General features: G+C 38.2%; 1 protein-coding gene across 6 annotated transcripts in view; it reads right to left on the minus strand.

Moving 5' to 3' along the window:
* Positions 1 to 16,251, minus strand: part of Igsf11 (immunoglobulin superfamily member 11) — a 134,917-nt gene that overhangs the window by 97,843 nt on the left and 20,823 nt on the right. The window lies entirely within an intron of this gene.

The following is a 16,251-nucleotide window of genomic DNA, read 5'->3' on the forward strand; positions in this document are numbered from 1 at the left end:
TGCATACATCCAAACACCATAAATTCCTAAGAATGCCAAAGCCTACCAGCACCTGCCATCAATTCAATTGTATTCACTTCAAGAAACATTGATGGAGGTCCACCAACAGGCCTCCACATTTAGAATATGAAAACAAAATATACAGATGGGCCCAAGATCTAAGACATTCATAGCATATTAAATCTAAGACAGGTTTTCATACACAGGATTCCAATTCAGTGTACTGTATGCAAATTACAGGAGTTAAGTATGGGGGATAGAGAAATAATACAAAAAAACGTTAATAATTAGTTTTGCCTGAAGATGACTGTTTTCTATTGCTATAACAAAATAACCAAGACTGGATACTTTATAAAGAAAAGAGGTTTATTTACCTCCCAGTTCTGGCATGCATTTCTATGGCACTGCCATCCTGGAAAGGGCCTCTATGAATGTGTCACAACATGGCAGAGAAACAGAAAGAGAACTGGCAACACACAGAAGAGGCTGAACACACTGGGTGGCCTAGCTTTATAGCAATTTGAATGTGAGAGAACTCACTCACTCTAAAAGACCAGCATTAATCCTTTGCCGAGGTGATATCCCTGTTACCTAATTACATCCTAGCCCCCGCCTCTTGTTTTGTTTTGGTTTTTGTGGTGGTTCTGGGGTTTGAACCAAGGCCTGTGTTTGCTAGGCAAATGCTCTACCACCTTGAGTCACACCCTTATTCCTGAGGCTCCACCTCTTAAAGGTTCTACCACCTCAACAGTATCACACAGAATACCAAGCTTCCAGCACAGGAACCTTTGGAGGGTACATTCAAACTATACCCAAACCATGGAAATGACACACAATGGCTTCACAGGAATGAAGACATCTAAGCACAGCTTTAAAGGATTAGTCAATAAGACAAGCATGGTTCAGGGAGGGGCAAAGGAAGAAAATGCAAAGGTTTATGTAACAGCAAAGAGACCTGAGGGAATGAAAGAAATCTAGGAACAAAGGGTCAAGCGAGTATGTTAGACAATGAGTGTATTAGCTTCCTGTTACTATAACAGAGCATCTGAGGCACCTAATGTATAAAGAGAAGTTTTATATTGGCTCACAATTTTCTTTTTTTTTTTTCTTTTTTTTTTATTTTAAATTATTTTTTTCTTTTATTATTCATATGTGCATACAAGGCTTGGGTCATTTCTCCCCCCCTGCCCCCACCCCCTCTTACCACCCACTCCGCCCCCTCCCTCTCCCCCCCACCCCCTCAATACCCAGCAGAAACTATTTTGCCCTTATTTCTAATTTTGTTGTAGAGAGAGTATAAGCAATAATAGGAAGGAACAAGGGTTTTTGCTGGTTGAGATAAGGATAGCTATACAGAGCATTGACTCACTTTGATTTCTTGTGCGTGGGTGTTACCTTCTAGGTTAATTCTTTTTGATCTCACCTTTTCTCTAGTTCCTGGTCCCCTTTTCCTATTGGCCTCAGTTGCTTTTAAGGTATCTGCTTTAGTTTCTCTGAGTTAAGGGCAACAAATGCTAGCTAATTTTTTAGGTGTCTTACCTATCCTCACCCCTCCCTTGTGTGCTCTCGCTTTTATCATGTGCTCATAGTCCAATCCCATTGTTGTGTTTGCCCTTGATCTAATGTCCACATATGAGGGAGAACATATGATTTTTGGTCTTTTGGGCCAGGCTAACCTCACTCAGAATGATGTTCTCCAATTCCATCCATTTACCAGCGAATGATAACATTTCGTTCTTCTTCATGGCTGCATAAAATTCCATTGTGTATAAATACCACATTTTCTTAATCCATTCGTCGGTGGTGGGGCATCTTGGCTGTTTCCATAACTTGGCTATTGTGAATAATGCCGCAATAAACATGGGTGTGCAGGTGCCTCTGGAGTAACCTGTGCCACAGTCTTTTGGGTATATCCCCAAGAGTGGTATTGGTGGATCAAATGGTAGGTCAATGTTTAGCTTTTTAAGTAGCCTCCAAATTTTTTTCCAGAATGGTTGTACTAGTTTACATTCCCACCAACAGTGTAAGAGGGTTCCTTTTTCTAAGATGGGTAGACAGAGGCTTTGGGCCTCTGTGGGCATGTTGGATGGCAATGGCCTGGAGCACATGGTGGAACAGCCTGGTCACCCCATGGTTGGGAAGCAGCAGAAGAAGAAACCAGAGTTCCACAATCCCTTCAAGGGCACCACCCCAAAGACCTGAGTATATCCCAGTCGACTCTACCTCCTAAAGCTTCCATCCCCCTCCTAATAGTGCTTTAAATCATGAACTCTGGGGGACACTTATCCAAACCATAGCAATGGGTTTAAAGAATTAAGCCCAATCATGGATATACTTCAAGCTTTAAACCTTATCCTAAAGGCAACAGTAAGCAACGAAGGGTGGTAGGCATGTGAATGAAAAGATCATACCTATTTTAGAAATATATATCATCTTAACAAGATAAGGATTCACTAGCACAAAGGTTCTTCAGCTTTTATTTACTTATGTAATTACTTTTAACACGCTTTCAAATAAACTTTACATAATACCCCAAGATGTGAAACAAAGCAAAGCTCTTCTGATTGAAGCAGTTGTGAAGAGCCTGGAGCCCATGTCCAAGCCAAGCGTCTTGTCCCACCACTGAAGAACCAACCCCTAATGCTCTGCAGAAGATGATTAAAGAGAGGTAATGGTGGAAGACTGGAGATTAAGAAGCCAGTGCAATAGTCCAGTGGGAAAATAACCAGGGCCTTAAACAAGCATAAATGATGCAGAAAAGGGAGGAGAGTGTCCAGAAAGCTCTAAAGGGGTATGGAACACATGCGGAAGGTTAGAAAGAAGAATCAAGGAGGATTTCCAGGCTTAAGGCTTGGATGACAGGGGATGGGCTTGACAAAAGATAATATACTCAGATACTAGGCTTTCCTAAAGATAATTCAAACCTAATGATTCTCCAAAATTAACTCTTGCCCCTCCTCCAAACCTGATCCTAGTGTGAGAGGTTTCAGTATGTCAGAACATGCCACTAGACTGATGCTAGTGCTTGAGCCAGAAACCCAGGAATCACCTTTAACTACTCTCTCCACACACATACGCTACATTGAGTCCATTAGTAAGTGCACTGATTTGAATTCCAAAGCTATTTTGCTTATCCACCACTTCTCTCTATTGCCCTAACACCAGCCTAGTTCCTGCCACTATATCTCACTCACTGATCTCTACAACAATCTCTTTACTACTATCCTTGGTCAAGTTAATCCATTGTGTACACAAGAGTGATCTGTAATCCATAAAACCCTTCAATGGATTCTTTGTCTTGTTAGATAGAGAACACATCTTGTTTCAGTCACCTTCAGATACCCAGAGCCAAGTACAATGTAGATGATAAAAAAGTTTAAAAGAATGAACAAAAGAGGATCAAGTTGGGGCAAGACGACAAGTTTTAGCTCAGGCCTGCTGGGTGTGAGTTGTCTATGGAACGTTCAAATGGATACCTTACTGGCAGTAAGTAGTGTGGACCTAAATCCAAACTGACAAGCCTAAGTAATGTTATCTGTGGTAAAAAGGACTAAGTCAATTTTAGATAATCATGAACTAGGTTAACTTGCTTGAAGCAAGCTCAGTTTCCTGGAAAAGATTAAAGAGTCACTCTATTCTAGAGGTCTGCAGCTCTGATGAGGTCTAGGTCAGCATTTCACCAACAACAGAAACGACCAATCAGGTGCTGGATCTGTAGTGGTTTCATCACAAGGAGAAATTTGGTAGCAAAGCTTGTGATTTGGCCACTTTCTTCACACAATTCTTGCAACACCTCTGCCCTGCTCCAGATGTTCTCACCCATTCTCAAATGACTTCTTTACTAGTTAGTCATAAGCCTTACCTGACTCACTCTGAGAGCACATCTTGGTGGTACTGGAATTCTGTATTCTGACAATTATGCCAGGTAATTTCTCAGTGTGAGGAAAGCTATCCTCATTCTTCTCTCCTACTGAACCCAGAGAGCTGAGTCGCCTTAGAAAATGCTACAAGGACTTTCAAGCATTAATAAAATTATAATTTACTGTGGCCTTCCTATAGTGCTACACAAAAACATTTACTATAAAATACCATACATGATTAATGCTCAGTTTTTCTAGGATGTTTCTAAAAAGTAAAAATTACTTTTCTACATGCAGATGTAAGAGACACTGATTATAATTTCCAGTAACCTTTTTTCTTCCTTAACTTTCCCCAATATTAGTGTTTCTTGACTACTACGTATAAACTCCTCAGGTTCAGTAAGCTGGTATGGTATTTATGTCTGCTTTGATTTTTAGGTTAATATCTAAATAACAGTATAAATATTTTCTTTTAAAACAGACCTTCTCAAAACCTCTCTGCCCATATGAGGGAACAGATATGACAATTGCTACAGGTAAGATAAGTCATCTTATGACCTATTATTCCAACAGTCAGTCTGACAATCCCAAGGTTTTACAATGAGTTATGTTTGATTGTATATCATTCATTTTATATTTATAAAGGACCACTTGTTAAATACAACAGACATATCACTTCTCGGCCTTTTGGCTAAGAACAAGTGTAAATACAACAGATATTAGAATTGATGTAAAATAAGTCAATAAAGAACATAAATAATAATTTTTTGCAACATCAAAGATTTTTACCAACTCTGTATATTGCATTGTCTGATCAAATTTCTTGTTCCCTAACACAGAATGTCTCTAATACTTTAAAATCAATGAGGAAAAAGAATTTTGTAGAAATATTGTACAAGTGTCTGGCTTACCAATGGATCACATATGTTTAAACAGACTTAAGACAGCCTGAAATGAGATCTGAGCCATTATCTACCACGGGTTCAAAAATGTTTATAGGTTGAGTCTGAATTCAATGCCTATTTACCAAGGGAGCAAGGTAATAGAAACCAGGGTCTTACAATACAACATTCAAAATACTGAGAATATAATCTAAAATTAGTCCTCATAAAAAAGGCTAAGAAAATCTGATTCAGTTTCAAAGAAAAAGACAAGGATACTATATTAGTCAGGGTTCTCTCTTCCTCTCTCGCTTTCTCCGTCTTCCTTTCTCTCCCTCTCTTTTTTCTCTCTCCGTATCATATCCTACTGATCTGGAGAAACCTAACTAATAAGCATGTGTCTACTAATACAAAGACATTTATTATCCCTGTGCCTCCAAGCCTGTAATCCAAGCTACTCGGGAGGGTGAGATCTGGAGGACTGAAGTTCCATGCCAGCCTAGGCAAAAAAAAGTTGGGGAGATGTCATCTCAATGGAAAAAAGCAGGGCACTGCTTTTTTGGTGTACAACTTTCATCTCATTTATGGTGGGAAGTGTAAAACAGGAGATGGGAAAAATGTGAGAACCTATCTCCAAAACAACCAGAGCATCAAAGGACTAGAGGCATGCATCAAGAGGTAGAGTGTCTGGCTAGCAAACGCAAAACTCTGACTTCAAACACCAGTACTGCCAGGAAGGGAGAGATGGAGGAAGGATGGATGGAAGGAAGAGGCAAACAAAAGAAAAAAGAAAAGATTTCTGAGAAGCCCATTGCCACCCACCTGTGCCAGTAGACACAGGAAAGCTGGTGGCGTGTTTAAAAGTTCTGAAAGCCTGAGAGCCAGGAGCACCAAGGGCAGAAGATTTATGGCTCAGTTTAATCAGGCCAGCAGAAGGAATCAGCCCTTTCTCTATATTTGTGTTTGATGCAGGCCCTCAACAGACAGAACAATGCCCACCCACACTGGAAAGGGTCATTTGCTTTACTTAGTCCCCCAATTCAAATGTTAATCTCCTCTAGCAGCACCCTCACAGACATACCTAGAACTTATGTTTAATCATCTTTCCAGCTTCCTGTGGCCTAGTTAATTCAACACATGAAATTACCCATCACATATGCTAACATCAAGGTGAGGCACAAGCACTATTCACAGTAGCTGAGCTATGGAAACAGCCAAGAGGCCCCACTACTGACAAACGGATTAAGAAAATGTGGTATTTATACACAGTGGAATTTTACTCAGCCACAAAGAAGAATGAAATTTTGTCATTCACAGATAAATGGATGGAACTGGAGAACATCATCTTCAGTGAACGTTAGCCAGCCTCAGAAGGCCAAAAGCTGCATGTTTTCTCTCATATGTCGAAAATAGACCTAACACAAATGCAGCAATATCATGAAACACTGGTCACACACTCAGGGCAAGTCACATATAGGAGGGGAAGGGTAAAAGAAGGAAACAAAGAACTTGAATATGGTTGATATATTCTCTATACAAGAATGAATATAACAATCTTAAAAATATACTATGGAGAAATAGCAGCCTCTTCAACAAAAACTGCTGGGAAAACTGGTTAGCAGTCTGCAAAAAACTGAAACTAGATCCATGTATATCACCCTATACCAAGATTAACTCAAAATGGATCAAGGATCTTAATATCAGACCACAAACTCTAAAGTTGATGCAGGAAAGAGTAGGAAATACTCTGGAGTTAGTAGGTATAGGTAAGAACTTTCTCAACAAAATCCCAGCAGCACAGCAACTAAGCCATAGCATAGATAAATGGGACCTCATAAAGCTAAAAAGCTTCTGTTCATCAAAAGAAATGGTCTCTAAACTGAAGAGAACACCCACAGAGTGGGAGAAAATATTTGCCAACTATACATCAGACAAAGGACTGATAACCAGAATATATAGGGAACTTAAAAAACTAAATTCTCCCAAAACTAATGAACCAATAAAGAAATGGGCAACTGAACTAAACAGAACTTTCTCAAAAGAAGAAATTCAAATGGCCAAAAAACACATGAAAAAATGCTCACCATTTCTAGCAACAAAGGAAGTGCAAATTAAAACCATGCTAAGATTCCACCTCACCCCTGTTAGAATAGCCATCATTAGCAACACCACCACCAACAGGTGTTGGCGAGGATGCGGGGGAAAAAGGAACCCTCTTACACTGTTGGTGGGAATGTAAACTAGTACAACCACTCTGGAAAAAAATTTGGAAGCTACTTATAAAGCTATACATTGATCTACCATTTGATCCAGCAATACCACTCTTGGGGAGATACCCAAAAGACTGTGACACAGGTTACTCCAGAGGCACCTGCACACCCATGCTTATTGCGGCACTATTCACAATAGCCAAGTTATGGAAACAGCCAAGATGCCCCACCACTGATGAATGGATTAAGAAATTGTGGTATCTATACACAATGGAATTTTATGCAGCCATGAAGAAGAACAAAATGTTATCATTCGCTGATAAATGGATGGAATTGGAGAACATCATTCTGAGTGAGGTTAGCCTGGCCCAAAAGACCAAAACTCGTATGTTCTCCCTCATATGTGGACATTACATCAAGGGCAAACACAACAATGGGATTGGACTATGAGCACATGATAAAAGTGAGAGCACACAAGGGAGGGGTGAGGATAGGTAAGACACCTAAAAAATTAGATAGCATTTGTTGCCCTTAACTCAGAGAAACTAAAGCAGATACCTTAAGAGCAACTAAGGCCAATAGGAAAAGGGGACCAGGAACTAGAGAAAAGGTGAGATCAAAAAGAATTAACCTAGAAGGTAACACACACGCACAGGAAATTAATGTGAGTCAACTCCCTGTATAGCTATCCTTATCTCAACCAACAAAAACCCTTGTTCCTTCCTATTATTGCTTATACTCTCTCTACAACAAAATTAGAAATAAGGGCAAAATAGTTTCTGCTGGGTATTGAGAGGGTGGGGGGTAGAGGGAGGGGGTGGAGTGGGTGGTAAGGGAGGGGGTGGGGGCAGGGGGGAGAAATGACCCAAGTCTTGTATGCACATATGAATAATAAAATAAAATAAAGAATGAATATAGCAATCTTAAACCCGCTGAAAACATCGTAAGAAAGGGACTAAGGAAGAATGAAGAAAAACAAAGGAAATGAACCAAATGGGGTTATAATACATATATATATGGAAACACAAGCAAAAACCATCATGTTTTTCTTTTTATCTTTTCTCTTTCTTCTACAAAATCAGAGAACAGGATTGTGGAACACAGGTCCTGCCCAGTTGGGGTGGGAGGATTGTACCAATGGGAGAGGAAAGGTGTCAGGGAAAGGGGGTAGGAGGGTGAATACTGCAAAAAACATGTACACATGTATGTAAGTGCAAAAATGTTACCAGTTGAAAGTATTCTAGGAATGGGGGGGAGGGGAGGATAAAGGAGAGTTGGTGGAGGGAGTGATCAAGTATGATGTATTTGATACATTATAAGAACCTATGGAAATGCCACAATGTACCCCCAACCCAGCACAACAATAAAGGAAAAAGAAAAGATGAGGCAGACACCAGAATTACCAGACATGTATTTTAAATCAGCTTTAACTTTAACCATTATGTTAAACAAAGAAAAGGAAAATGTACTTCTAATGAATGAAAAGCTAGGCTATCTCAGTAAACAGAAAAAAAAAGAGGATATAATAAAGAATAAAATGAAAAGTTCAGAATTGTAAAATATCTGAAATTTTAAAATTCACTGGATAAGCTTAGAAGCTGAGTAGAAAAAGGGGGGGTGCTAATCAATGAACTTAATAGGTCAATAGAAATCCAGTCTGAACACAATAGAGAAAAAAATACTTTAAAACATGAACAGTATTTAAGGAACATAGGTGACAGTTTCAAATTGTTAACAGAGCAACTGAAGTCTAAGAAACAGAGAGTTCTCTGGTATGAGGCAGAGAAAAAAGTCTGAAAAAATAATGACTACAAAGTCCTAAAATTTGGTAAATGGCATAGATTTATAGATTTAAGTAGCTCAGCAAACCACAAACAGGATGAATCCATAGAACACTACATCTAGAAATGCCATAGTCAAAATAGTAAAAGACTTACAAGGAACATTACATACAAAAAAAGAAATTATCCCAAAAACTGCAGGGTATTTTTATCAAAAGTCACAGAAGCCAGGAGAGTTGAACATCTTTAGGGTAAAGGAAGAAAAAAAAAAACTGCCATCTTACAATGCTATATTCAGCAAAAACTAAATAGAAACAATGGCCTTTTCAGACAATGGAACATAATTTGTCATGAGAGAATGCAGGATAAGAAATGGTAAAAAAAGTTCTTCCCGCTGTGGGAAAAGGAGACCCAAGGAAAAACTTGAATCTTCATGAATCCCTGGAAATCATCAGAAATGGTTAACAGGATGAGCATAACGTAATTTTTCCCCTTAATTTATTTAAAATAAATACAGCCATTTAATACACAGAGAAAAGTACATTTTAGGTTGATTATATACATGATGTAAGACATTTGAGAATAATGCCATAAATAAAGAATGCTGGGAGCATGGTCAATGAACTGTAATGCTTTCAAGCTTTCCACATCTTATATGAAGCGGTACAATATGAAATCTTAAGTAGACAGGAGAACCTTGGTATACCCGGGTACATGGCTCCAAGGAGAAAAACCACCAATGCTCAAGACTCATAGAGTCTTATCAGGGCTGCACTACAGATGCTTGACTCATTTTTCCCCATAACGCTCCCAACTTCCACTAAAGGCATACCAACGTTCAACAAATTTAAAAATTTCATTGGTCACTTAAATTAAGCAAATTCACTTTTACCACTTGCTTTATTGGAGGCAGATTTTCACAAAATTAAGGGCAGGGAAACACTCAGCAGATCACACATCAATTTAAACATAACTGACAATAACACGGGACTGAAAAAGAGCTTCTCCATGTCCACTGAGCTGCGTGATATGCACAGAAATTACAATTTTTGCTTTTGAAATTTCTTTTGATTTTTTTATTTTGACTGCATTTGGTCAAAACTACAGGCAGTAAATCTGCAAATAAGGTAAGCTTACTGTACTGTGACAAATGAGTATGTATATCGTAACCCTAGAACAACCACTAAAACAGTAATGTAGAGAGATAGCTTAAAACTCATTAGGTGATGATCAGAATAAGCTAAAAAGCAACCCCCACCTATACACTGTCTACATAGATATTTATAAAAACAGAGCAGTTAGGAAAAGTTATACCATGCAAATAACAAGTAAGAAAAATCTGAGCAGGGCACCAGCGGCTCACACCTGTAATCCTAGCTACTTGGGAGGCTAAAATTAAAGAGGATCACAATTTGAGGCCAGCCCAGGCAAACAGTTTGCAACCATCTCAACAGAAAAAAGCTGGGCATGGTAATGCATGCCTGTTAGTCCAGCTACAGAGGGAAGCCTGAAATAGGAGTATCTCAGTCCAGGCCAGACTGGGCAAAAAGAGAGACCCCATCTCCAAAACAACAGCAGAAAGGACTACAGGCATGGCTGAAGCAGTACAGCACCTGCCTAGCAAGCATGAAGTCTTGAATTCAAACCCCAGTACTACCAAAAAAAGAAATTATGAAAAGTCTGGAAGTCGTATATTAATACTACATAAAATAGACTTAAAGACAAAAGTATGACCAAAGGTAAAGTAGGACAACTCCTAATGATAAAAAATGGAAGCCTAATCATATATATGCAGGTGCCCAATAACCAATCCTCAAGGCCCATGAAGCAAACAATGACAGAACTAAATGGAACATAATTCCAAATTGTAGATTTTAACAGTCCTCCAGTAGAAACACTGTACCACAACATTAACAAAAAGAGGATCAGAATGACACTTTCAACAGCCCTAAGTCTCAGCAAACATATGGCACACATTCTTTTTAAGTATACATGGTACACAAGAGCGAATAAGTTCTGCCACAGGATAAATTCCAACAAATTTTAAAGGAATGGCTCATAGAGAATGCTCTTACTTAAAAAAGGACTTACTTAAAAAAGGATTTAAGCCGGAAATCAATACCAATAACATACCTAGGGAACCCCTTATCCCAAGTGCTTGGAAATAAAGTAGGACACATTGATTGATGGGCCAAAGAACTCACAATGGAAATTAGAAAATATTTTGGACTGAATTCCAATGAAAAATTAAAGCACACAGGAATTTGTGGGATGCAGCTAAAACAATGTTTAGAGGGTTAGTTATAGCAGCACATGCTTATCTTGGGGGTGAAAAAAAGGTTCAAAATCAGGGACCTAACTTTCTACCAAAAGAAGCTAGAAAAAGGAGAGCAGAGTAAAGCCAAATCAGTAAATGGAAGGAAGTGATAAAGGTTAGAGCAGAAATCAGCAAAACAGAAAACAAAAGCAAAAGAGAAAATTAACAAATCCAGAAGCTGATGGTTCAGGGAGAAAAACAAAACTGACAAACCCCTAACTAGCCAAGAAATTTTGAAAGGGAAAACAAAGTACTGCTATTAGGAAAGAAAAAGAAATGTTCACCCATGTCTTGCATAAATGTAAAGAATAACCAGGGAGCTGGTGGAGTGGCTCAAGTGGTAGAGCACCTGCCTAGCAAGTGTGAAGTCCTGAGCTCAAATCCCAGTGCTGCCAAAAAAAAAAAAAAGAATAATCAGGGAATATTATGCCAACAGACAAATTAGTTAAAATGAAAAAAATTCCCTACACAGTACAACTGATCAAAAGTGTCAAAAGAAGAAATGGAGAATTGAATAGCCCTGTATGCATAACCAAAAAAAGAAAAAAAGGAATTTGTCATCAAAAACCTTCCAACTAAGAAAAACTCCAACCCCAATAGTTTTATATAAAACTAATTTTACACTCTTTCCAAAATACTTCCCAACTCATTATGAGGCAAGGATTATCATGATGCCAAAACTTCAAAAAAGACTATCAAAAACAAACACTGCCAGACCACTACTATATTAAAATACATTCTTAAAAATCCTAATGAAATGTTAGTAAACTGAATCCAAAAATACATTTTTTTAAAGGTGATAACAGAGTTTATTCTAGGAATGGAAGATCAATCTGACATTCAGAAATCAATCAATGCAATTCCCCACAACTGCAGAATCAAACAGAAAAGTCATCATCATTCAGAAGGTGAACCTTTCTTCAGATGCAGAAGAGAAGCACATGAAAAAACCCAACTGCCATTCATGACAATATCACTCTTCAAAGTAGGAACAGAAATGAACTATTTCAGTCTAATAAAAGGCATCTAAGTAAACTTGGCATTCCCATTACATTTAACAATGAATGAACTCTTCCATTTCTGCTCACACTGGTCTCAGACTGCAACCCTCCTACCTATGCCCCCACCCCATGACAGGGATAACAGGTGCACACCATACCAGTCAGGTTAGTTGAGATGAGGGTAACACTAACTTTTTGCCTCAAATCTCCATCCTTCTGATCTCTTCATCCCAAGTACCTGGAATTACAAACATAAGCCATGGTCCCCAGCCCTTGTAAATTCTCTTTAAATTAATCTATAGATTAAACAAAAATCCCAATCAAAACTCCAGCAGGATATTTTATAGAAACTGACAAAATGATTCTACAATTTCTATGGAAATGCAAATGACCTAGAGTAGCCTAAGCAAATTTAAAAAAAAAAAGGAAAAAAAAATATGAAGTACAGATTCAAAGAATTACTGTGAAACTAAGAATCAAGGCAGCATAGACTTGACAAAAGAGTAGACATTTAGAGGCAATCTAAAGACTGTTTAGATACAGCCCATACCTACTTCTTCAACTGAATTTCAGCAAAAGCATCCAAGCCAGTGAGGGAAATAAACTCATTTAAACAAAAGGTGGCAGAATAACTGGATATTTGCAACAACATCATATGCAAAAATTAAAGTGGACCATAGACCTAAATGTAAAAAGCTAGAACCGTAAGTCTCCAAGATGAAAACATAGGAAAAATGTCTGCAGCTCTGGGGCAGGCATAATTTCTTACATACAATATAAAATGCACAAACCATAAAAGAAAAAACTATAGTGAACTTTTCAAAATTAAGAATATATGTTCTTCAAAGTTCACAATTAAAAAAGTGAAATTAGGAGTATTTGTTTCCATTTCCTCTCTCTCTTCCACCCCATCCTTCTCCATACTTTATCCTGTTATACTAAAATAAATCTTTGCTAAAACTTAAAAAAAAAAAGAAAGGCAATGCACAGAGTGGTAGAAAATATTCACAATACATATGTCTGCCAAATAAAGGATATCCAGAATATAGAAATAATTCTTACAACTCAATAGTAAAAAACACATTTTTAAATGGCCAAGGTATCTGGACAAACATTTCAGAAATTATATGAATATATGATGGCCACTAAGCAGAGAGGTATGTCCAACACCGCTAGTCATCAGGGAAATACAAGGTAAACCCACAATGAAGTACCACTACAAGCTCATTAAAATACCTAAAATTTTAAAAGACTGACCATACCAAGACTTGGCAATGGTGTGAAGCAGCTTAAACTCTTTTGTACTGGTAGTGGAGATAGAAAATAGTGCTACTTTGAAAAACAGTTCAGACATTTTCTAGAAAATTAACCACCAACCATTTCACTCATATTTACCAAAAAAATTAAAAGTATATGTTCACAGAAAGCTCATACAGTCATTCCCAAACCAGAAACAAATGATCCTCAATCCTGTACAGTATACCCAAACAAAGTTGCGAGTTCTACTCAACAATACAAATCAACAAAGTAAACATAACGATTTCAAAACCATTATGCTGAGTAAAAGTGATATGCAAAAGAGTAAATATTGTATGACTCATTTACATAAAATTCTATGAAATACAAACTAATCTAGTGTCAGAAAACAGATCAGCAGTATCCCTGGGCCTGTGGGCAAAGGGAAAGTAAAAAGTCAAGATAATCTTTAAGGAGTAACAAACATATCATCTACCTTTATTGTAGTGGTGAATTCTTGGGTATATATAACCGCTACAGAACTGCACTCCTTAAATGGATGTGGATTTCTTTACTCAGACTACATACCTCATCATTTTAAAAATGAATATTCTTTAAAGGACACATTGAGGGTCTTTTTCTGAAGGTCTGAGCAGAGGATTTTAGGATCAAACCCACCTGGGTTCTCATCCTAGTTCTAACATTCATTGACAACCAAGAGCAGCTTATTTCACATTACTGAGCTCCAATGTCTTTATTTCTAAAATTAGGATAATCGTCTGCCTTGCATTGCACTTGAAAAGAAAAAGCAGTTTTACCTAAGAGGATCTAAAAGCATTTTACTAGTAGCAACACTCAGTATCAATATGCAAGAAGAAAAATACAGAACTGTATTGTCATCAAACTTTTAAAATCAAATACACCGGTACTTAGGAAATATGGTTGGCAGTGGAGAAGGAGACATTTATGCACGCTCTAGAATTGTGGAAGGCCTTCAGTGGAGATGAGGAAATACACAGTACGGAAACACCCAAGCATGTTTAGCATGTTTTGTGTGGCTAATGACATAGAATGAACTGTACTGTGTGTGTGTCAGGCACAAAAATTAGCTTGCTTACAACTCTCACTAACCCTACAAGGTAGATCCTTTCATCATCATCATTTTAAGGAGAATAAAGCTGAGGCTAGGGTATCTACACACAGCTACTAAGGCTAAGTTGGGAGCATGAGGGCTCAGAGGGCACTTCTCACTATAGAACTGCAAGGAAGGCAAAAGCAACTCACTATCTTACCACCTTTCACAAAATCATGGCTTTCACAAAAGCTGTAACTGTATCAGTCAAATTAAAAAATAATGTTTCCTCTCTATATCAAAACAGGGTGCTTATGTGGGTAACCAAGATGGGCTGGAGGGTACAAGGGCTGACAAGGGCTTCTGACTTAGCTTCACACACTTGATACGGAAAGGAGGGTGTGAAGGCAGTTGAGGAAGAATGTCCCCTCCTCCCAAGACAGAGGGAGAAGGTCTACTCCCAGAAGTATAAGACAGAAAAGTGACACATGGGCAGCTTAGGATCTCTGAAAAAGAGTCCTAAGGACAAGAGACTGTCAAAGATTCTTGGAGACCTCTTAGAAATGTAGAAAAACTGGCAAACTAGCAGTGATTAGTCACTCGACAAATTCGGGAAAAGAAAAACAGCAAAGATTTGCTTTTCTAAGGATTACTCCTTTGATGAGATTCCCTAAAAATTTTTAAACTATGATTTTGCAGGCTTCATTCAATGTATTTGTAATTTATATACCTTTACCCCTCTCCAAAAGATTGCATAATTTAGCTTGTGCTCAGTTTAATGAAATGAAATTGAGTTTCCTCTTTTACCATGCAATCTGAATTTTGGAGGTCTGGCCTGGTCACTAACACTAGAACTAGAAAACAGACACTGGTGGCTAGATTTCAGTCGCGATACAACAATAGTACCATTCAGTTTTTCACATTTCTCACCTATTAAATGAAACTCCCACCAAATTCTACATTTTTTTCTTTCTTGCATTTCCCCATTCTGAGAAGGAAATATTCTCTCCGCAAGTCTTTCACACACATCTTTTTTTTTTCACTTTTAAGCAACAATTATGCCAAGTTTTCAATGGATTCACTGACAATACGTCTCAGACTTGACCTTAATTTCTCAACATTTATGAGGAATCTCACATGATCTCAAACTAGCACAACAGATTCTTCATTGGTCTCCTTATATCCCTCCTGGCCACTTCCAATCCATCCTCCACACTGCTACTAAAGTCACACTGCTGAAAGAGCAAATTTGAGCAAGATGTTCCTGTTCTAAAATTCTTGTAAGGCTTCCACAGCTTGCCACAGAGAGTCCAGATACCTGCAACTTGCCTATCCTTCTGGCCCCATCTCTAGTTCAGCTCCTCTGAGCCCTACCTCCAGTCATGTGCAAGGACATGAAGCTCCCAGGCTACTTTATGCCTCTGTAACTAAGAGAGGCCAGCTCTGCCATGCCTCCTGACTTTCCTATCAACCCTGCTGCTTTCCGAACTTCTGCTCATCCTCCAAGATGAGACCTTCTGGACTTTCTTCTTCCCCTCATCTTGCAAAATTCATCAATTCACTTCCTTTGATGATGGACTTAAGATTTTTTTTCTTCAATTCCCTCTTTGAACTTTGGAAAAAGGGTGGTTTTTTCAACATATTCATTTATAGAAAATGTGACTCCCCAACTAATGGATCACTCTAATGGAGAGTGATCTATACATACAAATCTCCTCATTTCTTGGCTTTGTTTTCTTATGTCCCTAGATTAATGTTTGGTCCCCACAACTTACCTTAAGATCCAGAAGAGAAGTAAGATATTCCAAAAAGAAACTGAGTGGTCATAAGCATTTAGTTCCTAAACAATTTTCTCAAAGAATTTTGCTAATTGAAAATATAAGACATTGGGCT

This window comes from Castor canadensis, chromosome 5, assembly GCF_047511655.1.
Source record: "Castor canadensis chromosome 5, mCasCan1.hap1v2, whole genome shotgun sequence".
NCBI classification, from domain to species: Eukaryota; Metazoa; Chordata; class Mammalia; order Rodentia; family Castoridae; genus Castor; species Castor canadensis.